The sequence below is a fragment of the Candoia aspera genome, chromosome 2 (assembly GCF_035149785.1).
Source record: "Candoia aspera isolate rCanAsp1 chromosome 2, rCanAsp1.hap2, whole genome shotgun sequence".
NCBI lineage: Eukaryota > Metazoa > Chordata > Lepidosauria > Squamata > Boidae > Candoia > Candoia aspera.
The window spans coordinates 6761726-6786892 of NC_086154.1; positions in this window are offsets into that span (position 1 = coordinate 6761726).

Here is a 25167-nt window from a genome sequence, read left to right on the forward strand (position 1 = left end):
GGCTTTATGGGTCTCAAAATGGCATGTCCTTTCTTTCCTTTTCAGATCAGTTACAGTTTCATTTCCCAAGTTCTGAGGGATAAAACTCAGTCGCCTTTCTTCTACCCGATGCTCCCCACTGAAGGATTCCAGTACCTGGGGATGGTCAAGCTGCTCCTCCATTTCAGGTGGACCTTGGTTACTCTGATGGCTCTAGACACTGACCAGGGACAGAGGTTCATGAGAACGTTGCCTGCCCTGCTGATACAAAATGGCATTTGTCCAGTTTTATCACAAATCTTTCTCCTGAGTTCTCAGGGACTATCCACAGACTTTAATTCATACCTCAACTGGAGAAAAGTGAATGTGGTTATTTATGGGGCAGACATTAATTCATTCAATCTAGGGATTCTCTTTATGCATAAGATATTTGATTCCTTTACTGAACCTGTTACAGGAAAAGTCCTGATCACCACAGTCTGCTGGGATATCACCATTTATCTGAGAGATAACTCATGCCTTCAGTATACCCATAGCATTTTTTCCTTCCTTATGAAGACAAATAAAAGGGCAAACTATGATGCATTGATGCATTTTTACTCTGCCATGCAACACTTTGTAGAGAAATCTTTTATGTGCTCCTACACCAAGGACGCCTTTTCTGTGAAAGTCTGGAGACGGTGCAGGGAAAGAGAAGAACTGGAGGCCCTGCCCCAGGAGGTCATGGATGAGGTCCTGTCTCTGGACAACTACTTCATTTACAAGACCATCTGGGCTGTGGCCCGGGCCTTAAACGCAGCTTATTTATCCAGATCCAGGAGGACAACATTCGAAGGTGGTAAAAACCTGGAAACTCCGGTGCTGAAGGCTTGGCAGGTATTCATTTTCTACTGCACATCTCTCCCTTGCAGCTGAGAATCAATTTTACAACTGAAAGAACTGTGTAACTGTTCTGACAATGGTAAGATTTTATTCTGAATACAGAGATTGAGTTGAATTCGAACTTTCCATTGCTCTCCTTTTTGCATTCATTCACCCCGCTCTTTCCTTTTGCAATACGTTCTCGTTTAACAGCTTCCTGGTAAATGCCTGGTTTTGCCACTGCCTCTGACTTTTCCCTTCCAAGCAGGAGCACTGCCATGTCCCCCCCAGCCTAACCAAGCGTGCTGTGTTTCTATCAGGCACTCCGAGGCCTCCGACCCCCTCACCTCCTGGGCTGCCCCTCTGCCCAGGGACTGCCTTTGCCCAGAGCGGGTCTCCTGCCTCGGCTCAGGACCCCGTCGACTCCTCCTGCCCTGCTCTAGTCTCGGGGGGATCAGAGACATCAAAGGGTCACATCAAGCAGCAGCATTCAGACGAACCTCTTTGGGCCCATGAACTAAGCAGGCTGAGGCCAGGTCAGAACATGAAGGGTTAGGCCGGGACCTGGGAAACGGTCCAGAAGAAGCCAGAGTGAAACATGCTCCATGAAATGTCCCATCAACTTGCAAGGAGGTGACCTTAACCGGCAAGAGGGAGCATCTTTCACAATGAGGATCGGGGGGTCTCTTCTCCATGCCAGGTGACCCATCTACCATCTCAGTGCAGAGTTTCTTTAGCACAACATACTAGTCAGCAAAGATTTTCTCTGCCCATTTAGCCATGAACCTGTTGTTTCCCACACTGTTTCTGTCTGGGGCCTTTTACTTCATTCTGGCTTCACGGGCAGAAGTCCTTCAGTGTGCTTCTGCACAAGGTACGTTTTCTTTAGGGTTTTAACTTTTATATATACGTATATAATCTCATTACAATTTTCAAACAGCAGCTAAAATCTAACAAAAACTAATATAAAGTAAAGAAATAGAAGAAAGAAAAAGAGAGAAAGAGAGAAAAAGATAAATGTGCAAGAAGAAAGAATAAAAAGAAATAGAAGTTGTTTCTGATTTTTTTTGTAGCAAATACAAGTACAGTTACACAATTATCTCTTACTCTATGGTTACAAAAAGAAAAAGTCACTTTTTTCTATAGTCTAATTTTTCTAATCATCAATACCATAAATCATAAGTTCATTTTTTTTCTGTTTTATGCAAAAAGCCTATCAGGGGTTTCCAGTCAGCCATAAATGTAGATATTGTCTTTTCCCTAATGACGGAAGTCAGTTTGGCCGTCTCGGCAAGTGCCATCATCTTCACCAGCCTTTCCGCTCTCATGGGCAGTGCCAAATCCTTCCACTTTTGAGCGTAAAATAATCTCACTGCAGTCGTCAAATATAAAACCAAGTTCCATGACTTTGTTCCAGCTGCATGTCCCTTAATCCCAAAAGGAAACCTCTCCTTCCAATCGCGTATTAGTCTCTAAAATCTTCTGAATTAGCGTATGGATTTGTTCCAAACCTTTCTGGCTTTTTTACCCATCCACCAAACATGTTAAAAGGTCCCTTCATGTTGTTTGCATTTCCAACATAAGTCTGAAATGTCTTTATACATTCTAGACAGTGTCTTTGGTGACGAATACCAACAATACATCATTTTATAAAAATTCTCTTTAAGATGAGAACAAAAGGTCAATTTCCATCCTTTCAACCACATATTTTCCCACTCTTCCATTTGTATGTTATAACCAAAGTTTTTAGGCCATTTGATCATACATTCTTTCACTTGTTCGTTTCTTCGGTTTCTTATTTCGATAAAAGTTTATACATTTTGGCAATAACGTTCATCATTTGTACATAGTTCCATGTCAAACTCAGTCTTACTGTTCAAAACCAGACATTCTTTTAGCTACTTTAAACCTTTCTGACATACATACGTAAGAAAACCATGGACAAGTATGTCCTTCTGTTTTCAAATCTTCTCTTGATTTTATTTTACCCTCTCCTTGGAAAAAATTCTAATATACCACAATAGGTTAACCATTTACTGTGAGTTTGCTAATAATTCTGTCTATCAAATGCTTCTTGTGGTGAGAGTCACAAAGTAGCTTTTGGGCACAACCTAGATTTGTATGGATTCCGTATTCCCAGAACGGCACATCCCACATAATGGTTTTTAGAATCTACATTAACCTTAGCTTTGACACACGACAAATTTTGACTTCATCAGCTCTCCCTGAATCTATCCTTTGCTATATTTCCCATTGATTTTCCAAACTCAGCAGTGAGAATTATGAATGGGAAGAGATGAAGGACATCTGCTCACCATTCTTCTTTTGAAGGATCATTGGAAATTTGATTTCCCCATGGAAATGAAAAGACAACTGAGTTACTGGCCTCAGATCACCTACAGAGCCTTCAGTGTGCCCTGACATCAGATGAGTCTCCTGATGCACTCTTAGAGAACTATGACACCCTTACTCAAGACGTTGATCAGCATCTAACCTGTGTTCATTCCAAAAAAAGCTCTGGCTACCACTCACCAGGCTTATGTATCCAGCACTGCACCGACAGCGGCACAGGACCTCCTCCAGCAGAAGAGATACTACAAGCAGCTGCTGGCACACAAGAAAAAGGAAGCCATGGAAAACAACCGGACACATCTGGTTCAAGCGCTCAAATCCAATGACCCATCCACCTTCTGGCATATCACCTCAAGCTCCCAAAGTAATGGTCCATCCGTGGTGGACTATGACATCCCCCCAGGGACCTGGGAGGCAGACTTTCGGGGACTTTACACAGACACCTCTGATGGAAGTAAACACCCTAGCCAAACTGTAGAAAATCTGCCAATGTGGGCACCAGTGATGGTGACAGAGATCGAGAACCTTGTTGCTCCATTAAGGCTAGGGATGGTCCCAGGAGAAGACCTAATCCCTCCAAGGCCATCAGAAACCATTTGGACTTCTGGACCCCCACTTTGGTCTCAGTCTTTGCCTGTGTCGACACTTAAGACTGAATCCCCAAGGATTGGAGGCTTGTGATCATTGTCCCTCTCTCTATATATATACAAAGGGGAGAAGGATGATCCTGCAAAATACGGACCGATCAGCCTCCTCAACACAATCCGCAAACTCTATGCAAGACGCCTACAGTGGAAATTCCAGAAATGGCTGGAACAAGAAAACAGAGGAGTGTCAGAACCAAGCCTGCCTCTGACTTGGAAAGTGAAACGCTTTCTGAGTCAGAGGAGGCATTGGACACTCACCAGGCTGAAACCGGGAAAACAAAACTCCAGGATGAGTCAGCAGTGCAGGAAGAACACAAGGCACTGATTGGCCAAGATTCAGGGGAGGATTTGAATCCTCCAATCAGCGTGTACCAACGACGAGCTGAAAAGCACGCGCAGGAGAAAGCAGCCCAATTGGCTACAGAAGGGTCCAAGCGCGCCAAAGGCCGGAATACAAGGCAGACGCACAAAGAGCGAGCTGCCGGAGACAACCGATCCTGCAAGCCTGCAGCTTCAGAAGAAGAGTCCTTACCTGCATCAGAGACAGCATCTGTGGCCGAAGAGGAATCAGGCAGTTGCTCCACTCCGAGACGGGATTGAAATGCGCTTCTGCTGCCACCGAGGGATCTGCGTCAGCTGCGCCCAGCAGCCTTCGCCTTGCATCCAGCCTCGAAACGCCACAAATTCTCCAGCAGCATAGCCCTGCCTTGAAACCCCAGTGCCGCCATTTGTCCTCGATCCTGTGCAACCACACTTCACACGCCCAGCCATGTTTGGGAGTTTTACACCGATCTTGTTCAGGATCTGGATCCCAGCCTAGTCCGGGCCTTCCAGACAAGTCCAGTCTTGTTCCAAGTTCCAAGCCTTGCTCCAAGTCTCCAGTCCAGAGGATCCCACCGAGTCCAGGGCTCTCAGCTGAGCCTAGCCTTGCTCTGAGTTCTAGTCCTGCTTCGAGTCTTCAACCCAGTCCATAGTTCTAGTCCAGCCCAGCCTTGTTCGCGGTTCACAGTCATGCTTCAAGGTTCCAGTTGCCGCTTCCAGTCCAAGCAAGTCTCCAGAGATCCAGTGATCCAGCGCCAGAACAGTTCCAGTAACGTTCCAGTTTGAGACCTGCTGTCTCCAGCACACTGTGTTCCAGTCGCATGCAGCTTATAGTCCTGGTGAGGAGTCTTATTCCACTGCCTCGTTGTGGCCCAGTTGGGCTTGTTGGACCAAGTCTTTGTCTAATAAGGACTCAATTATTGTAAATGGTTACTTAATAAAGGGTAGTTTTGATAATACCTTGCCTGGTTGCCTAGTCTGAGCAGGACAAGGAGCAAGCCGGCTTTAGGAAAGGCCAATCTAACATTGATCAGGGCCTAGGACTCCAACACCTCACTGGAAAATATTCCTCCATAACACACCCTCCCTTTATGCCACTTTCATAGATTTCAAAGCAGCTTTTGATTCCTTATCCCGAGCCAGACTATGGGGAAACTGGAGGCCTCCTCAATTGACTGATGTTTACTTTATTTAATATGTGTGCCTCAGGAAGGGACCTCACTCAAACTAAGATGTAACCCCCAGGGCCACCTCACCGGTGCCGCTGGAACTGAGAGAGGGGTTGAGCAAGGCTGCCTACTGGCCCCTCTCCTTCTCAATTTCTGTATCAACTCCACGGTGGACCATCTCTGCAACATGAACTTTCACTCCCCAGAACCTGCAGGATCTCGGTTCTGTTCTATGCAGATGATGCAGCAATACTTTCAAGAACACCTGTTGGCCTTAAAAGAGCACTGAGAGCACAAGGAAGACCAGCTAGAACTCAACTACCAGAAAACTGAAATCATGGCCTTTGCCAAAAGGCCCAAGAGCCACTCCTGGAGCATAGACAGCCACAAAATTGAGCAGGTCTCATGTTTCAAATTCCTGGGAGTCGTCCTCCATTCTGCCAGCAGTAGAGAAGCCCCAGAGGACCATGTTGCTGAACCTGCACAAAGGCGCTCCTCTGCCATTCTTAAATTCCTCAGGTCAAGAGGGGGCCACTATATACCTGCAGCACTCAACTATCTGAAGCCAAGCCGATAGCACAACTCCTGTGTGGAGCCCAGCTTGGCCCCTTCTCCAGTTTTGCACCACTGGAAGTTGTGCAATCCAAATGTCTAAGATTGGCCCTTCAAGTCCCAAAGTATGTCTCTAAGGCCACCCTGAGGCTAGAGACAGGCCTCATGAAAGTGGAGGACAGGGTTTGGGTGGTCATACACAACTTTGGGCTCAGATTCTCCCTTCTTCCCCTTGGGCTTGCCCCTTAGCTATGAGGGATGACTTTCAGTCCACATGGAAACAGGCAGTGGCCACTAAAATCTCATCCCTGGACTTCTCTCCAGGTCTGCTACTCAGCATGGGAGAGGATCAGGCCAAGGAACACACTGAAGAGCGTGAGGCAGACCCAGGGCGCCAGTTGGACCTAGCCAGGTCCCCAATATTGCCAGGGAGGTACTCTGCCTCCCCTATGACAAACTTAACTAAACTCAAGGTACCCAACCATCAGAAGACCTTCACTCTGGCATGACATCACACCCTCCCCTCAGCTGTCCTTGAAGGCTGAAACAGGAAGACCCCTTCCCCGGAGAGACGAGGCCCCGGTGACTCTGGTCACATAGAGACCACAGAGCAGGTGCTCCTCCAGTGCTAAAGAGACATTCATACTAGCCTCATCCTACCATTATTGTATAAATACCCAGACCCTCAGGACAAGTTTACACCGCCCTGCTGCTGTCAGATACCGGCCCTGCTACAACATGCAATGTTGCCAGGTTCTGCGCAGCAGCGCTTAAAATCCGCCAGATGATGACCGGTGCTAAAAACTAAATTTAATGAGCATCTAATTCATCACACGAGATATACTAACCTTTATTTATTTATAAATTTATTCACCACCCATCTTTCAGCAACAGAGGAACTCTGGGCGGTTTACAATAAAACAAGATTAAAATATAAAACCATTGCAATTAAAATACCATAAAAATATAAATATAATAAAATCTAGATGGTGAAGAGATCTGAATCAGACCTTCAGTGTGGTAGGTCCCTCCAGACCACTTCATACATCCCCAGGTGTCATTATTTTCCCTCCCATTCCAAGCCGGTCTACAAAACCTTCATGCTCCCCTACACCCAGCTCCTACCCCTCCTTTTTGATCTTTTTTGTTCTTTTTTCCTTTTCTTCTAGACTTCTGTGGTTTATATATATATAAATATACATATGCATATCCATACCGGACATACACATACATACTGAACATACATACAATAGATTTTAATCTATTTTCTATGCTTTTAACCAACTGTATCCACCCTCCTTAGGGTAGTCTTTAACTGCAATAAAGATTTGATTTGATGTGTCCTGTGTAACGTTGCCCACTTCCTCTTCCATTCCAGCTTCATTCCTTCCTTCAAAACTCTCAGTTTTATAATAATTCTATAGATGGGGTCTATTTGGATGAGAATGGAGAGCTGATAGCAGACCTGGACATTGTGAAATGGGTGATATTCTCCAATATGTCTGCTTGCGGAGTGAAATTTGGGAGTCTAGAAAGACAGGGATCCTTGGATTCCAAGCTTATGATCCACCAGAATGGGACTGCAAAGATGGAAGTGCTGAACAAGGTGGGGAAAAGGCTTCATTCGACTCTTTCTGAAGCTCTTGCCAAGAGGATTGCATTGTTGGGACAGGGACAGGCTTGGGATGTGATCTCAGTTCTCCAAGAGAAGCACCATCTTCTTTGGTTATATGTTCAGGTGTCCATCAGAAATATATCCTTAACTATTCCAGTTGTCATGAGTACTGATGGCGAGCAGGAGGGGGCCTCGATCCAGGGTGGAAAACGCAGGCGTAGTACTGAGGAATTAAGCAGCCATTCAAAGAGACACAGATCAGACCCGCGTTAACCTTTGGGGTTTATCTGTCTGAGTGTTTCCCACGCTTCTTCAGTTTGTTAGGATTCTGTTTATGTAGCAGTAATAAACGCTGGAGACCTACTCCTCGTCTCAGTGTGATTTCTGACTGTTAGGACACCAGTTAACTGTTTATCAGTCTTCCTCAAGGGAGCTAGATTTACATCATGAAGCAACATGATTCATTTCTCCAAAGCAAGGAATCCATCCAACTTTCCCTTGAGCACGTACACTGAGAATTTAAACTAAAGATTGTAGTGTAGGAAAAATTGGAAGAGAGGATAAATAAGGAAAGAACATGCAGCCGAATCAGTCTGATGAGCTCCAAGTTTTTTATAGGTTTCAAATTTAGCAATGCTAAGCCTTGAACTGGAGGTCCCCAAAACCTTCCTATTTTAACTCCTTTAGGAAATGCAATCATTTATTTTCTGGGTGTTCTTCCTCCCTCTGCTCAGCCCCTGCCTCCATCCCGGTGTGTGGAAAGCTGTCAGCCCGGATTCAGGAAGGTGGCTCAGGAGGGGAGGCCCATCTGCTGCTACGACTGTCTTCCTTGTGCAGAAGGAACCATCTCCACCCAGGAAGGTGGGCGACCCCAGAAGAAAGGGGGAGGCTTTGGGAAAGACCACATACCCTGGCATTTTCTATAGAAGGACATTTTGGTATGAAATGACATTTTGGCAGGTTTGTAAACTTGGGTTTTAAAAAATTCATTCCTTTTCAATTTATTCCATAGTAAATGATAAGAAACGAGAGTGGAAGTTAAACTGGGAGCAGGATATAAAAAGATAATGGACCAGTGAGGACTTAGCATCACCAGGTAGATGCCATCTCTTGGTCATCATCTTGCACACACATCTTCCATCTTTCACCCCCTTTCTCTGAACAGTGACAGTTTCCACATTCAGACTATCTCCGATTTCACCCAAACTGTGCATTCCATTAAAGTGTATTTAATTGGGGATCTTCCTCTCACTCTTTTCAGATGCTGACAAATGCACCAGGTGTCCAGAAGATCAGCATCCAAACATCAGTCAAGATCGCTGCATCCCCAAGATTCAAACCTTCCTATCCTATCAAGAACATCTGGGGATCATTCTAAGTACCATTGCCTTGTTCCTCTCTCTAATCACAGGGTTCATCTTGGGAATCTTCATTAAATTCCTAGAAACACCAATGGTCAAAGCCAACAACAGGGACCTCTCCCTCATTCTCCTGGTCTCCATCCTGCTTTCCTTTTTGTCTTCTTACCTGTTCATTGGCCAGCCAACGAAACCAACCTGCTTCCTCCAACAAGCTGCCTTCAGCAACATCTTCACAGCTGCCATTTCTTCTGTCTTGGCCAAAACAATCACAGTCGTCTTGGCCTTCTTGGCCACAAAGCCAGGGAATAAAGTGCAAAGATGTCTGGGGAAGAGCTTGGCCAACTCTATTGTCCTTTCTTGCTGTGCAGTCCAAGTTGTCCTCTGCAGCATCTGGCTCGGAATGTTTCCTCCCTTTCCTGATTCTGACATGCACTCTCAGCCTAAAGGCATCATTTTGCAATGCAACGAAGGCTCCGTCACCATGTTTTATGTTGCCCTGGGCTACATGGGCTTCCTGGCTGCTGTCTGCTTCACGGTGTCTTTCCTGGCCAGGAACCTCCCTGGGGCCTTCAACGAAGCCAAGCTGATCACCTTCAGCATGCTGGTCTTCTGCAGTGTCTGGGTGTCCTTTGTGCCCACCAACCTGAGCACTAAGGGGAAGTCCATGGTGGCTGTGCAGGTCTTCTCCATCTTGGCCTCCAGCGCTGGCCTGCTGGGCTGCATCTTCATCCCCAAGTGCTACATCATTGTGTTCAGACCAGATCTGAATACAAAAGAGCATATGATGTTAAAATGAAATACAAAGGGCTTTTAGATATCTCTTTTCCCTAACTAATCATAGTTATACATATCAAAAGAGAAAAAGGAAAAGGAAGTAAAAGAAAGAAGTAAAAGAACCAAATTATATTCATAAGCTTTTCTACACATACGATTGGTAAATATATATGAAATGATAACTAAACTGCTTAAATAAAGGTGACTTCACTGAAATCATCTCAGCATAATCCAAGCCTGTTAAGACATTTCTTTATAACATGCAGATAATATCTGTGACAAATCCATTAAATAATTGGTTCTTTAAATTTATCTTTCCAATTCTATTTATTTATTTGTTTGTTTATCAAATTTGTCACCACCGATCTCCACCGAGTGGAGGAACTCTGGGTGGTTTACAATATAAAACAATAAATATATAATAAAATTTCAATATAAAACACATTATAAAACAATTTCACAGAGCCACCAAATATAATAAAATCCAGATGGCTATGGTCTCATTCTGTCATTGTATAGGACGGGCACTTCAAGTTACTAGCCAGACCCAAGTATGACTATTCTCCTCCCTGCCCCAAGCCTGGTGGCAGGGCCAGGTCTTCAACTTCCTCCAGAAGGCTAGGACCAATGGGGCTAATCTCACCTCTGGGGGCAAGATGTTCCAGAGGGTGGGTGCTACTGCAGTGAAGGCCCACCTCCTGGACCCTGCCAGATGGAATTCTTTTGCAGACGGGGTCCATAGCATGCCCTCTCTGCATGATCGGGTGGGGCAGGCTGATGAAACGGGGAAGAGGCGGTCCCTCAGGTAACCTGGTCCCATGCCATGTAGGGCTTTATAGGTGATAACCAACACCTTGAATTGGTCTCAGAAGCAGACTGGTATCCAATGCAGCTCATGTAGCAAAGGTGTTATGTGCGCCCCTCTAGGGGCACCAAAAGTAGCCCTCGTGGCTGCATTCTGGACCAGCTGAAGCTTCCAGATACTCTTCATGGGTAGCAGTGCAACCCCATCCAGAATCAAAGATGAGAAAGTCCCAGATACGAAAGAGCTCTTAACCCACAGCCACTCTGTCTTACCAGGGTTCAGCTGAACCCTTTTGCTCCCCATCCAGGCCCCTACAGCCCCCAGGCACCTGGAAAGGGCAGCTACGGCATCACTTACCTCACCTGGGATGGAGATGTATAATTGGGTATCATCAGCATACTGACGATACCTCATCCCATGGTGATGAACGATCTCACTCAGCAGTTTCATGTAGATGTTGAATAGGAGAGGAGAGAGAACCAAAACCTGCGGCACCCCACAAAGGAGGGGTCAGGGGAAGATCTCTCCTCTTCTATCACCACTGATTGGGACCAGCCCTGGAGGAAGGAGGTGAACCAGCATGGAACCACTCCACCCACCCCCAACTTCCTGAGCCAACCCAAAAGGATACCATGGTCAATGGTATCGAAAGCCGCTGAGAGGTCAAGAACAGCAAGGATGGATGCACTACCTCTGGTTAATACATCCTTGAGGGAGGGGGAGTTTCTGGCTGCCTTCAAGGAGGTGCTGGTACACCCCCTCCTCAAGAAGCCATCCCTGGACCCTACTATACTGGGCAATTTTTGCCCTGACTCATACCTTCCCTTTTTGGGAAAGGTGGTAGCTAAAGTGGTTGCATTGTAGATCCAGAGGATTCTGGAGGAAACGGATTATCTGGACAACTTTCAGTCAGGTTTCAGGCCAGGATATGGGACAGAAACTGCATTGGTCGCACTTATGGATGATCTCTGGCGGGAGCGGGATGGAGGGAGTGCATCCATCCTGGCTCTTCTTGACCTCTCAGCGGCTTCCGATACCATCAACCATGGTATCCTTTTGGGTCGGCTCAGGGAGTTGGGGGTGGGCGGCGTAGTTTTGCACTGGTTCACCTCCTTCCTCCAGGGCCGGTCACATTCAGTAGTGATAGGAGAGGAGAGATCTGCCCCTCGACCCCTCCATTGCAGGGTGCCACAGGGTTCAGTTCTCTCTCCTCTCCTATTCAACATCTACATGAAACTGCTGGGTGAGATCATCCATCACCACGGGATGAGGTATCATCAATATGCCGATGATACTCACTTATATATCTACATCTTGGGTGAGGTAAGTGATGCAATAGCTACCCTCTCCAAGTGCCTGGGGGTCTGGATGAGGAACAGGCTTCAACTGAACCCTGGTAAGATGGACTGTCTGTGGGTTGATGGTTCCTCTGTATCTGGGAAGTTATCATCTTTAGTTCTGGATGGGGTTGCATTGCCCCATTCAGACCCAGTGCGTAATTTGGGGGTCTTCCTGGACTCACGACTCCTGCTTGAAGAGCAGGTGGCAGTCATGGCCAGAAGGGCCTTTGCACAACTTTGTGTTCTGCGCCAGCTATGCCCTTTCCTGGATCGAGAGGCCCTCCAAACAGTCACTCATGCCCTGGTCATCTCCCACATAGACTATTGCAATGTGCTCTACATGGGGCTACTCTTGAAGAGTATCCGGAAGCTTCAACTGGTCCAGAATGTGGCCACGTGAGCAGTTATTAGTGCCCCAAGATTGGCACATATGACACAACTGCTGCGCAAGCTGCACTGGGTAAAAGTTTGCTTCTGGGTCCATTTCAAGGTGTTGGTTATGACCTTTAAAGTCCTACAGGGCACAGGCCCAGGTTACCTGAGGGACCGCCTCATCCACATAACATTGACCTGCCCCACCCAGTCATGCAGAGAGGGCATGCTACGAACCCCGCCGATAAAGGAATTCCGCCTGGCCGGGACCAGGAGGTGAGCCTTCTCTGCAGTGGCACCCACCCTCTGGAACATTCTGCCTCCGGAGCTGAGACAGGCCCATTCACTCCCGGACTTCCGGAAGAACCTAAAAACCTGGTTCTGCTGCCTCACTTGGGGTGGGAGGGGCACCAGTTCATCTTGGGGGTGGCTTTTATAGATCTCTCCCCAACACACAAGATCTATGCTGCTGGATTTTATATTTTCTACTGTATATTTATTTTATTCTTTGGAGTATTCATATTGTAATTTATGTGTTTTAACTTTGATTGTAAACCTCCCACAGTCCCCTTTTTGGGGGAGATCGGTAGTGATGGAAATTTGAAATATAAATAAAAATAAATAAATAAACCCCCTGGAGCTGTAATGCCACCACTTTCTCAACCACTTTCCCCAAAAAGGGGAGGTGGGAGACTGGACGAAAATTATCCAGCATAGTAGGGTCCAGCGATGGTTTCTTGAGGAGAGGGTGTACCAGTGCCTCCTTAAAAGCAGTTGGAAACACCCCCTCTCCCAAGGATATATTGACCATCGCCTGGACCCAGTCACATGTCACCTCCCAGGCAGCTTTCCCCAGCCAGGAGGGACATGGGTCTAGATGACAAGTGGTGGCAGTTACTCTGCAGAGGATCCTGTCCACTTCCTCGGGTCCAACAGGATCTAACTGTTCCCAGATAACATGGTAAGTACGATCCCTGGGTATGTCCACAGACCACGCCACATGCTTGGAATCTAACGTAGCATGGATCTGAGCAATTTTGTCTTGCAGATGCTCCAAAAACTCCTCTGCGTGTCCTGGTAGGTGGGTCACTGCACCCACCTTCCCCAACAGAGATTGCGTGATTGTAAACAGGGCCGTTGGGTGGCATTCTGCAGTTGCGATCAGGGCGGAGAAGTCTTGACGCTTTGCCGCCCTTATCGCCACCAGGTAGGCCTTAATAGCGGCTCTAGCCAGTGTTCGGTCGGATTCGGTCTTTGTCTTCCTCCAGCGGTGCTCTAGACGTCTCTTATCCCTCTTCAGAACGTTGAAGGACTTGTCTCTTTGTAATAAGAAGTTTCCATTTAATAGGCATGTCATTCAAAAGAATATGTCCCAAAAGACCACACCTTGTCTCAAATTCAGATTAGTATATCTTATTATTTCTTCCCAGAACATCACAAAATCAGGTTTTAATGAAGCATTATTCCGACTGCATCCCCGACAAGACAGGGATTTGCTCCTCTTTTCTGCTTACAAGTACAATGGATTGAAATTACTCCGAAATCTTATTATTTCTAATAGTCTGTCATCTAAGATCTTTTGGCATTTTTATACTGACATTAATAGAATTTCCCATGATTTAGACAAAATGGGGTGTCCAATTCCTTATTCCATCCAGTCCTTAAAGTTCACATATCAAGTTTATTGGTCAGTAACATCATTATGATCCCTAACTGTGAGTTTTCTTGCCTCATAAGACTTAGGGATCATTTCTAATATATGAAATTTCTAAGAAACTGAAAGTGCTGCTGGTCCAAACTGAGATACCAGTAAATGTAGTTGTAAATACAGCCCTGGGGTGGCACTGAGAGATGTTTCTTCCTTCAGCAGAAAAAATGAGAAAAGCTCATCATGGTAATCCAGTGGTGGCTCTCAAGTAAAAATCACGGCATCCACCCAAATCTTCTATACCACAGCATTTTTCAAAATCAGTTTTATGGCCTGCGTTACCCCATGGTATCAAGTTGATATGAGAAAAAGAATCTGAGTCCTGACAAGATCTATTCTGACTTTGAACCCCAAAGATTCTAACCAACTAAAGGTGTATATGAATATTCTGGAAAGAACTGGGAAGGAGACGTTAAACTAAATGAAGGTGTCCAAAATTTGATACGAGTGAAAAGATACACGTAATGGTATCAAGTTCTCAGAAGCCTTAAGCATTACCTTAACTGATTGGGGGAAAAAAAATGTTTCCTCCTGTAATTGCAGGTCCAGTATATTTTCAGAACGGGAAGGTTGGAGGCTGGAGGAAATTCTCAAAAGCGGCCATGTCAAGCAATGGTTTCTTGAGGAAGGAGTGGACCAGTACCATCTTCAAGGCCAGCAGCATCACCCCTTCACACCAGGAAGGATCTACTATCTCCCTGATCCAGGCCCCTGCCACCTGCCTTGTTTATTTTTCTGCCATTCCATCCCTTTCTTCCCAATAAATGTAGCTAAAGAAACATTGGGCTTCTCCAACTGCCGGGTTGCCCTGTTGCCAGATTGGGAGTTTTGAAGGTGGGCCGGGAAAGAAGCTGATGCAGAAACACACCCAGAGCCAGACGAGGGGTTTTATTCTGGCCACTTCGTTGCCTGTCCTGATGAAGTAATGTGATCAAGTAATATGTGCAAGCAATAGTATTATTTGTAAAAGCCATGTGGTTTTCTATGTATGTATGTGAGGAATAATGTAAGAAATCAAGTCTTGGCCTACTGCGCTTCCTCCCTCTTAGGACTCCTTCTCCCCCTCCTAAACTCAGTTAGGGACACTGGGATGACTCTGAGCTTCCTCCCAACTGCCTTGCTGCCAAACGAAGCCTGGGAAGCACAATCTCCCTCTGCCGAGCATCTGCACCTTCCTACAAGCGACACAGTCTGAGATGCCTCCCTTAGTGCTTCTCCTGGTCTTTCCACCCTCTCGTCTGCCTAAGTGGAATGGGGGAAACAGAACCAGGGATCTTGTTCTTCTAGGCTACCCCTTTTACAAACCAGCCAGACACCAAAGGATACTCCATTGATTAAACAATTAAAGGGTGGTCCAATTACATTCACTTTCACTTATTACTGAAAGATTCAGCCCCAGATTCTTTGGGGCAAGTTCTGAGATTTTGCTTTGAAGCCATGCAAAAGTCTAAGTGCCTTATGGATAAAAAAATTGACACACCTATTCGGGTTGTGCGCCAGATACGCCAATTCCTGGAGCCAGAGGCCCTCCGAACAGTCACTCATGCCCTCATCATCTCCCATATCGATTACTGCAATGCGCTCTAGTTGGGGCTACCCTTGAAGAGTATCCGGAAGCTACAGCTGGTCCAGAATGCAGCCGCAAGGGTTATTTTTGTTGCCCCTAGATCGGCACATGTAACACCTTTACTGCACGAGTTGCACTGGGTGCCAGTTTACTTCCAGGTCCAATTCAAGGTGTTGGTCATCACCTTTAAAGCCCTACATGGCATAGGGGAGAGGCTACCTGAGGGACCGCCTCATCTCCACAACATCGACCCACCCCACCCGGTCAGGCAGAGAGGGCATGTTATGGACCCCGTCGATAAGAGAATTCCATCTGGCGGGGTCCAGGAAGCGGGCCTTCTCTGCAGTTGCCCCCACCCTTTGGAAGATCTTGCCCCAGAGGTGAGGCAGGCGCCATCACTTCCGTCCTTCAGGAGGGCCCTGACAACCTGGTTCTGCCGTCTCACATTGGGCGGAAAGGGGGGCAACCGTTCATGGGGTTGGCTTGTGCCTTAGACCCCCTCCCACCTGATTAGAATTTTTAACCTCTTGGATTTTATACTTATTTATATTGTATTTTATATTTGTACTTTGTTTTTTATAAGATCTTACTTGTCTATTACAATAGTCTTAATTTTATTGTAAACTGCCCAGAGTCCCTTTTTGGGGGGAGATGGGTGGTAGTAAAATTTGCATAATAAAATTAATAAAATTTGTTCTTTAACCAAATGCATAGTTTGATTACACTGAAATTGGAAATTGTCCTAACAAGCAAAAAAACAGACTGAGACAAGGAATTCGTTTATAGTGTTTATTTTTCTGCTCTAGTAGACAAAATCCTACCAAACTGAAAGAGCGTGGGAAACCCACACAGATAAACCCCAAACTCAAGGTGGGTCTGCTCTGAGTTTCTTTGAAAGACAGTTCAAAGCCTCTAAACTACGCATGCGTTGTCCCCCCTGGATTGCAGCCCCCTCCTGCTCACCCTCTGTACTCATGACAGAAATAGTGTGAAACGAAGGTGTATGGAGGAAAGCAGCATAGATTAAGCATAGGGACATTCACTGATAGAACTCATGGAGCAAACGCCAGAGGGTTTTAAGTAGTGTAACTGAGAAGGCCAAGTGACAAACACAGATGAGAATCACTGGGTCAGCCCGACCAGGTAGACCAGACCAAGAAATCAACTCCAGAGGAAGGCTAGAACTACTTTTATTGAGATTGGTTACAACAACAGAATCTTGCAAGTCTGATTGTGTTGTTCCACTTCCAAATGTTATCTGACTTAAAAAAAAGTTTTAGCCCTTGTTGCCCTGATTTCAGAGCTTGCACATCTCTGTGAAGGCCATTTTCCTTACACTGCCATTCATTCAATCATTCATTCATTCAGCCATTCATTCCCAAGTAAAGCTGGGGCTGCTTTAAAAGGGCTTCTGGATAGATGTTACAGTTGCAATCCTCCACTCTCTGAAGCACCCTGGGGAGATTACATCAAAACACTGGGTGTCCCATCCACTAATGATCCAGGGACGTTGTGGGCTTCTCACTGAACATCTCTGAGGAAAGGATGTGCTACCCTCTTGTCAGGATGCTTTAACTTGGGTTCCAGAACTGAAAAGGAGGTGGGACTTCAGGACCTCAGTGACCCCCTTCCATGTCTGATCTTTCTAAAAGGGCACTGTGATTCTCTGATGGAGTTCTACCTTCTTCTTGATCAAGGAGATCTCTAAAGTTTCAGAGTTTCTGACTCCTAAATTTGCCTCTCATGTAAACTTTCTGCAAGGAAATGCTTCCTCTTTCATGTGCAGTTATATGGCTGTACCTAACCATTTCTTTGCAGATTCCTGCTGCCCAAGATGGTTGGGATTCAGGATTTTGAGTCCTAAAGATCTGGACAGTACAATAGTCAACAAAGTTTTGTATAATAGCCAACCAAGCTTCATTAATAGAAACTGAAGTCCCACCATAGATCGATTTCCTAGGTCTTGAAAAGTATTTCTGTTAGAAAAAAAACCCTTTGGGGAAGTAAATTGCTCTTGAAACCAGAAAGCAAAGCTTGCTTCCTCTCTTCCCACTCTCTTCCAAGTTGTCCATTTAGATCATCACTTCATTCATTCATTCATTCATTCATTCATTCATTCATTCATTCACATTATTTATCAAATTTGTCACCGCCCATCTCCTGTGAACGGAGGGACTCTGGGCAGTTTACAGCATAAAACAATAACTATTCAATAAAATTCCAATGTAAAACATAGGCTAAAATCCCCTGTTCTGTGCAGGAACCCAAATGGAAGTTGACAGTGTTCAACATGAGGTTTTGGGAAGATGCCAAAGGGGAATAGGAAAGGGCACAGAGAGAAGTCTTTGAGTTTTGCAAGAATTCTTAAATGGTGCCTCATACTCTTTTAGGAAAGTTACCCTCTTTAAAGCCTTTGAGTTCATGGCTACCATGGATATGATCAAAAGTATTGGGGGAATGTCTCGTGTGTGTGTGTGTGTGTGTGTGTGTGTGTGACACTCTAGATCTGATTTTTGTTTCATGGCAGTGGTGAAATGACCTGTATGAAGGGATATTGACATCAGTCCCTTGTCATGGACAGAAATTATAGATTTGAAAAAAAAAGAGACTGGGGGGGGCGGGGCTTGTGGGTGTCTTTTTAAATTAAAAGAATATTAAAGGGTCAAGCACAGTATGTTGGAATTAATAACTAATTTTTTGGGAGTCACCTACCCAAAACTCACTTTACTATTTTATTTTGACATCAAATGTTCTTTTGTATTCAGATCTGGTCTTAGAAAAATAAAGAAGCATTTGGGGAAAAGGATGAAACCCAGCAGGCCAGCACTGGAAGCCAAGATGGAGAAGACCTGCACAGCCACCATGTACTTCCCTTTGGTGCTCAGGTAAGTGGGCACAAAGGAGAGCCAGACACTGCAGAAGACCAGCATGCTGAAGGTGATCAGCTTGGCTTCATTGAAGGCCCCAGGGAGGTTCCTGGCCAGAAAGGCCACTAAGAAGCAGACAGCAGCCAGGAAGCCCATGTAACCAAGAGCACCGTAAAACATGGGGACAGAACCTTCATTGCATTGCAGGATGATCTCTCCATACTGCGAGTTCATGTCAGACTCAGGGAAGGGGGGAGAGGTCCCCAACCAGATGCTGCAGAGGACAACTTGGACACCACAGCAAGAAAGGACAATGGAATTGGCCAAGCTTTTCCCCAGCCATCTCTGCACTCTATTCCCTGGCTTTGTGGCCAAGAAGGCTAACACCACCGTGACTGTTTTGGCCAAGACAGAAGAGACAGCAAGGGAGAAAATGATGCTGAAGGCTGTTTGTCGGAGAAGGCAGGTGGCTCTCCTTGGCTGTCCAATGAAGAGGAAAGAGGTCAAGAAGGAAAGCAGAAGTGATACAAGGAGGATATAAGAGAGGTCCCGATTGTTGGCTTTGATGATTGGAGTGTCTTGGAATTTAATGAAGATTCCCAGGACAAACGCTGTGATTAATGAGAGGAACAAGGCAAGGGAAGCCAGGATGATCCCCAGATTTTCGTCATAGGATAGGAACATCACAATCTTGTCTATACAGTGATCTTGATGGTTGTTTGGATATTGATCTTCTGGACATTTGTTGCATTTTTCTGCATCTGAAAAACGGGAGAGTAAGGTCTCCCATAAAACATATACTTTAAAGAAATACTTCATGAATTTAGGATGGTGTGAATGACTGCATGTGAAGGACATCAGTCTGTAGTTAGAAGGAGGAAACCAAGAGGTGGGGGCTGTCCTCCACTGTTCAAGTAGAGTCTGGGCTGCTGTGTTGAGGTTCCTTTAATTTGGTTTCCGGAAATCGGCAGTGAAGGAGATTTGCAGGGACCAAGCTGAAAGCCCCTCATTGAGGGACATCTTCCCAGGGAAAACAAGGCGCCGGCTCAGTTCTATGGTGTCAAAGAAGGGAACACCCCCCTCCCCAAGGGCAATTTCCCAAGACAACCAAAACTGTCAGCTCAGCCATAAAACCATTATATATTCTGGATGATTAGGGGGAAAGAGGGGAAGGAAGCTCAATCATCAGCTCAGCCATAAAACCTTTAGAAGACCAAGGAATGCTGAGAGGCAGTGAGAAGATCCCTGGAGGTGAACTCAGAGTCTGGAACCGGAGGACAATTTGACAAACCCCATAAGAGTAACTCTTTAGAAAGAAACTATGTTCCTGAAACCCTGCCTCTTTATTCCTTCACACAGACTCCCCGCCACTGTCTTTGTAGTCTTGCCCCATTACCTCCAAGTTACACCCTCATGAGCTCACTAACCTTACAAGACTCATGGTATGCTGAATCCAAGGAAATCTCCCCAATCACATTTACCGCATAGCGTGATTTCATAAATCTACCAAGGGAGACACTCTAACCTTCTTTAGACGTATCTGCCTCCAACACTGTCAATAGTTGAATTTGTGCTTCAAAGTAATGTGACCTCATCTCTACTTTAAATATATCCTTCAAAAATTCAATTAAACAGACATTGGACTCATGACCTCAATGGCACATTCCAGGTCTGATTCTTCTAAAAGGCCTTCAGTTTCTCCAAGTAATTCAGCCACAAGTGTCCCGTGTAAAGAAAAGCTGTGGTGGAAATCCATTTCAACAAGTGCAATTGCATCTGAGAAATGCTTTTCAAAAACCCCTTGCACAGAAAACATCTACGTAAAGAGTCTCTCCCTCTCCTCTGGGGTCACCCACCTTCCATGGTGGAGATGGTTCCTTCAGCACAAGGGTGACAGTCATAGCAGCAGATGGGCCTCCCTTCCTGAGCCACCTTCCTGAATCCGGAATGACAGCTTTCCACACACCGGGAAGGAGGCAGGGGCTGAGGAGAGACAGGAAAGACATTCAGAACTTATTTCATGAAAGGAGGCAAAGGAGGAAGGGCTTAGTGATCTGAAATTCAAAGTGAGCTTTCCTCAGTCTGAAGCCTGTGAAAACACTGGAGCTCATCAAAGAGATTCAGCTGCATGTTGCTTCCTTGCTATCCTCTGTTCTTATTTTTCCCACACTACAATATTTAGATTCAGAATCTAAATTTATATACTGAATTATTCAAGGAATTATTCGATGGATATTTTGCTTCTCCAAAATAAACTCTATTGCCAATGAAGCCCATTCAGCAGCCTGCTAGAACCACTGAAATGGAGGAGAGCTTAACACAGCTTAGAAGCTGGCACAGAAAAAGGAATTATCTTAGACAGCTTTGATGAGCATGCCAGAGAAACACAGGTTATTGCTCTCACACACTCAGCCCTCTCAAGCATAATGAATCACACGCTTAGACACGTGTGTCTTAGGTCAGGAAGTAAAAAGAAGCTGACTGACTTTATTCTTCATTGGTTCTGCTACATCCATCTTGGTGGAAAAGATGAAGTTCCTTTGATCTTCTTTTCTTTCTAATTACATACTTTGCCCTAAACTCTCAGCCCTGCAGCTGCCGAGAGGTGTGTGAGAGAAAGGGGCAGAATCCTTCCTCAAGGCCCAAGCACGTGGCCCTGATGAAGAGACCAGCATCCACACTGCCTCCCCCTGGGTGGACAAGAGGAGGAGAGAGAGAGAGGAAGTGGGAGTGGAAAAGAAACATCTTCCTCAGAATTGCCTTGTGGGACACCTTAATTTACATGAGGCATGCTGGATTTGCCAAAACCTCCAACAGCCCCTGGATCAAATCTACCTACATTTGCAAAGGTTAATAAATAGTCTACTTAAATACTTAAGGGTATATTTCTCATAGAAACCTCAACATCTAAACCGGGGATTCTCTTGAAGAACTTTGATGACATTCAAAACCTCTTCCTGCCCAGAGAATGCAACCCTCTTAGTAAAAGCTTCAGTGAGAGTGAAATAAACTTTTCCCACCTTGTTCAGCCCTTCCATCTCTGCAGTCCAACTTGGGCTGATCATCAACGTGAAATGCTGGGATCCTTGTCCTTCTAGACTCCCAAACTTCACTTTTCTAACAGACAGATTGGTTAAAATCACCCAGTTCACAAGGTCCAGGTCTGATGCCAGGTCTCCCTTCTCATCCAAATACACGCCTTCTATGGAATTATTGTAAAACTGAGAATTTTGAAGGAAGGGATGAAGCTGAAATGGAAGAGAAAATGCGTATTTTTAGACAGGGTATCCAATGATAAGGCCCCTTCGCTTCTGCTGGGGTTGAACTGAAGATTTAGCTGTATACCAAATGAAGGTATCAGATCCATTTTCCAAGTTCTTCAGGAGGCAATCCATAAATAATTGAACTGTAAAACCTGACACTTTCATTCTACATGAACTGGACAAACACTGAGATGGGACAGAGAGAAACTTGGACAGCCTTTCAAGATTCTGTTATTATACCCAATAACAATAAACTAGCAATTCTGGAATCCCTGCAGTGTCTGTTTCTTGACCTGTCCTACCTGGAGCAGCTAAAGTCAATCTTGAAAGCTTGCCCAAGTCTCTCTCTCTCTGTGCCAATTTACAAAAAAAAAACAAAAAAAACAAAGGCAAGGGTTAGTTTGAGTTTCTTTCCAAAATCTCCTTCTCTCTCTGGACTATGTAATCATCTACCCAGTTCCCCCTTAATGGCTTATTCCTTACCTTCATCCCATAGCAGCTCTCAATTCCTTTACAATATACCTAGGCAAGTGGCAACAGGAAGTAAAAATCATCTTCAAAGGCCCAAGGATGACCTATCCAAACAAAAATAGTACGGCTATCTCCTTCACCTCTTCCCATTTATCTATTTTCTACATTTGGTAAAGCAGTACAAATATGGCAAAGGATATCTGCATAAAGGCTGTTCTCCAAGCCAGAGACTCTTCCTGGGGCATTTCTTTGGTCAGTCAAAGCAAAGGACCAGGGTATGAAGATCCATCCTCTCAACTGCTGTGAGTCCTCAGCTGTCTCAGAACTGAGGTTTGAGAAACTTAAGAGACACACTGAGGAGACCCAGGGAAAGAGCAGGGTGAATGCTACGTCTTGTAGATTTATGGTCTTTATTACATGGACAGGAAGCCTCCAAAACTCTGGTGGGCTGTCTTGTGCCAAGAGTCCCTATTTTCCTCTCTCTGCCTTCTCCTCCAGCTGAACAGGCTGTCAACCGATCAGTCTTGAAAACTCCCCCATGTCCTCTGAATTCCTTGCCTTTCTCTCCTTGAATTCAATCAGAGGGTAAGTTCTCATCAAGGATTAACTGATCTCTACCTGACTGCATTGAGACTGGAGTGTCTCAAATATTCTTTGTGATAAACTTCCCAAAACTTCCAATTGTGTTATTCTTTGATTGCCCTCTATATCACTACATGCAAATATTAATGAATAAATGGTAGTGATTGGTTATTTATTATATTGGTTTGGTCCTCTTCAAAGCACCTGCCCATGGAATAACATAGAGAATGAATTTCCAAATAGAATTGTGTTCTTGGAGGCTCCAGTTCTTAATAACCCTCATGAAAACACTTCTCAAAAACTGTTCAAGTGAGCTCCATTGTTGAACAAGGCAAGAACCTATTGGAGAATCTCTCTGATTGCATCTAATTTGCTATTTCTGAACTATAATCTTTCTCCCCCCCCCCCAGGTGATCCTGATGATGTTCCTCTATATACTTCTGTCAGGAAGTGCACAATGGCACACACACATGCAGATGGATGTGGCAGAGTGGCCCCTCTGCTTTCTTATGGGGGGGTCCCTCAGTGGTCCCCACAGTTCCCCTTGTTTAACCTTTGCAGAGCCTGTTTGATCATGAGGATCTGCCTCTCCTTTGAAGAAAAATCTCCTCGTTCACTTTGGAGGGAGTGCAAAAATTTCTAACCCTCAGCTTTTCTTGCCTTTTCTGTAGCTAGAAGAAGGTGTGGTAAGCTATATCTTCTCTCAGAATGAAAGTAACTTCTCAGAAAAAGTTACAAGTCACTTAATGTGCAAAATAAGCTTCAACTGCTGAGAGTTGAAGATAGTGGGGAAAGGGGGAAAGGAATGATCACGGCATTTGCAGAATCGATCTCAGCTGATTAACTTCCAGGCAGGAGTACAGATTGAGGCACACACCCCATACAGGAAGAAAAAATATGGTATGGCGTTCATAAACGATTAAATCAACCCTTAATAGAAGAAATCCAACTGCTGAATGTGCTAGCAGGTTCCTTCTCAACCTTCACCAAGATTGGATATTGGTTAATGGACTGGGGCGACCAAAGATTAAGAGCCCCCCTCAGCCATGGAAGCTACCTAGGGAGGTCAGCCCAATGGCTCACTCTGAGTCAGCCCAATTTGTTTCTTTGAACTGTTTGAAGGTTTGTTGTGTTGAGGGAAAAAACAGGTTCGTTCATTTTTCTTTTTTTAATGATGAGTTGATTTTCTTTTAAGATGCTGACCCTGGGCAATCAATAATGGCAAATCTTTTGGGTTAAGGTTTAAGGGGTCTGCTATGTCCACCTTTGCTTCAGACATGGGAACTGCAATTTTAGGGATCTCAAATTCTTGCCCATGCCTTTAATCTTTAATCTTCTGTCTCTAACCTTACATGTTATTACAGCTTTACACATGAGTTCCATTCTCGCTGTTTGTTTATTCGTTCAGATGCTTCTGACTCTTTTTGACTTCAGGGACCAGCCCACGCCAGAGCTTCCTGACGGTCATCACCACCCCAAGCTCCCACAAGGTCAAAACCGTCAGCTCTAGAATATCATTCTTCCACTTCTGCGCATTGCTTGTTTAAAAATAATTCCTTATCTCTTTTGGCTAACCTCTGGAATTTTGCATTTAATTGGGCATATCTCCCCCTATCACTGTTGCCTTTTGCTTTCCTTCTTTCCTTCTTTCTTGGGCTACTTCTAGTGTCTCAGCAGACAGCCATTTTACCTTCTTGGTTTTCTCTTTCTTTGGGATGTATTTTGTTGCCGCCTCTTGAACAATGCTGCCAACTTCTTTCCATAGTTCTTCCGGGACCCTATATACTAAGTCCAGTCCCTTAAATCTATCCTTCACCTCCACTGCATATTCCTTGGGAATATTAGTGAGCTCATATCTAGCTGATCTGTGGGTCTTCCCTAATCTCTTTAGTCTGATCCTAAATTGTGCAAAAAAGAAGTTCATGATCTGAACTACAGTCAGCTCCAGGTCTTGTTTTTACCCACTGTACAGATGTCCGCCACCTTTGGCTGCAAAGGAGTAGTCAATCTGATTTCAGTGTTGTCCATCTGGTGAAGTCCATGTATAAAGCCGTCTCTTAGGTTGTTGGAAGAGAGTGTTTGTTATGCAGAGTGAGTTGTCTTGGCAAAATTCTATCAGCCTGTGTCCTGCTTCATTTTGTTCTCCCAGGCCATGCTTACCTGTAATTCCAGGTGTCATTTGAGTGCCCACCTTAGCATTCCAGTCTCCCGTGATGAAAATAACATCTCTTTTAGGTGTGTTGTCCAGTAGGTTCTGCAGATCCTCATAGAATTGATCTACTTCAGCTTCTTCAGCATCTGTGCTTGGGGCATATATTTGGATCACTGTGATGTTAGATGGCTTGCCCTGAATTCGAATTGATATCCTATCCTGTTTTTGGATTGTATCCAAGCACTGCTTTAGCCATTTTACTATTGATTACAAAGACTACTCCATTTCTTCTCTGGTCCTCTTGTCCACAGTAGTAGATCTGGTGGTCATCTGATGTGAAGTGGCCCATTCCAGTCCATTTCAGTTCACTGATGCCCAAAATGTCTATCTTTAATCTTGACATCTCACC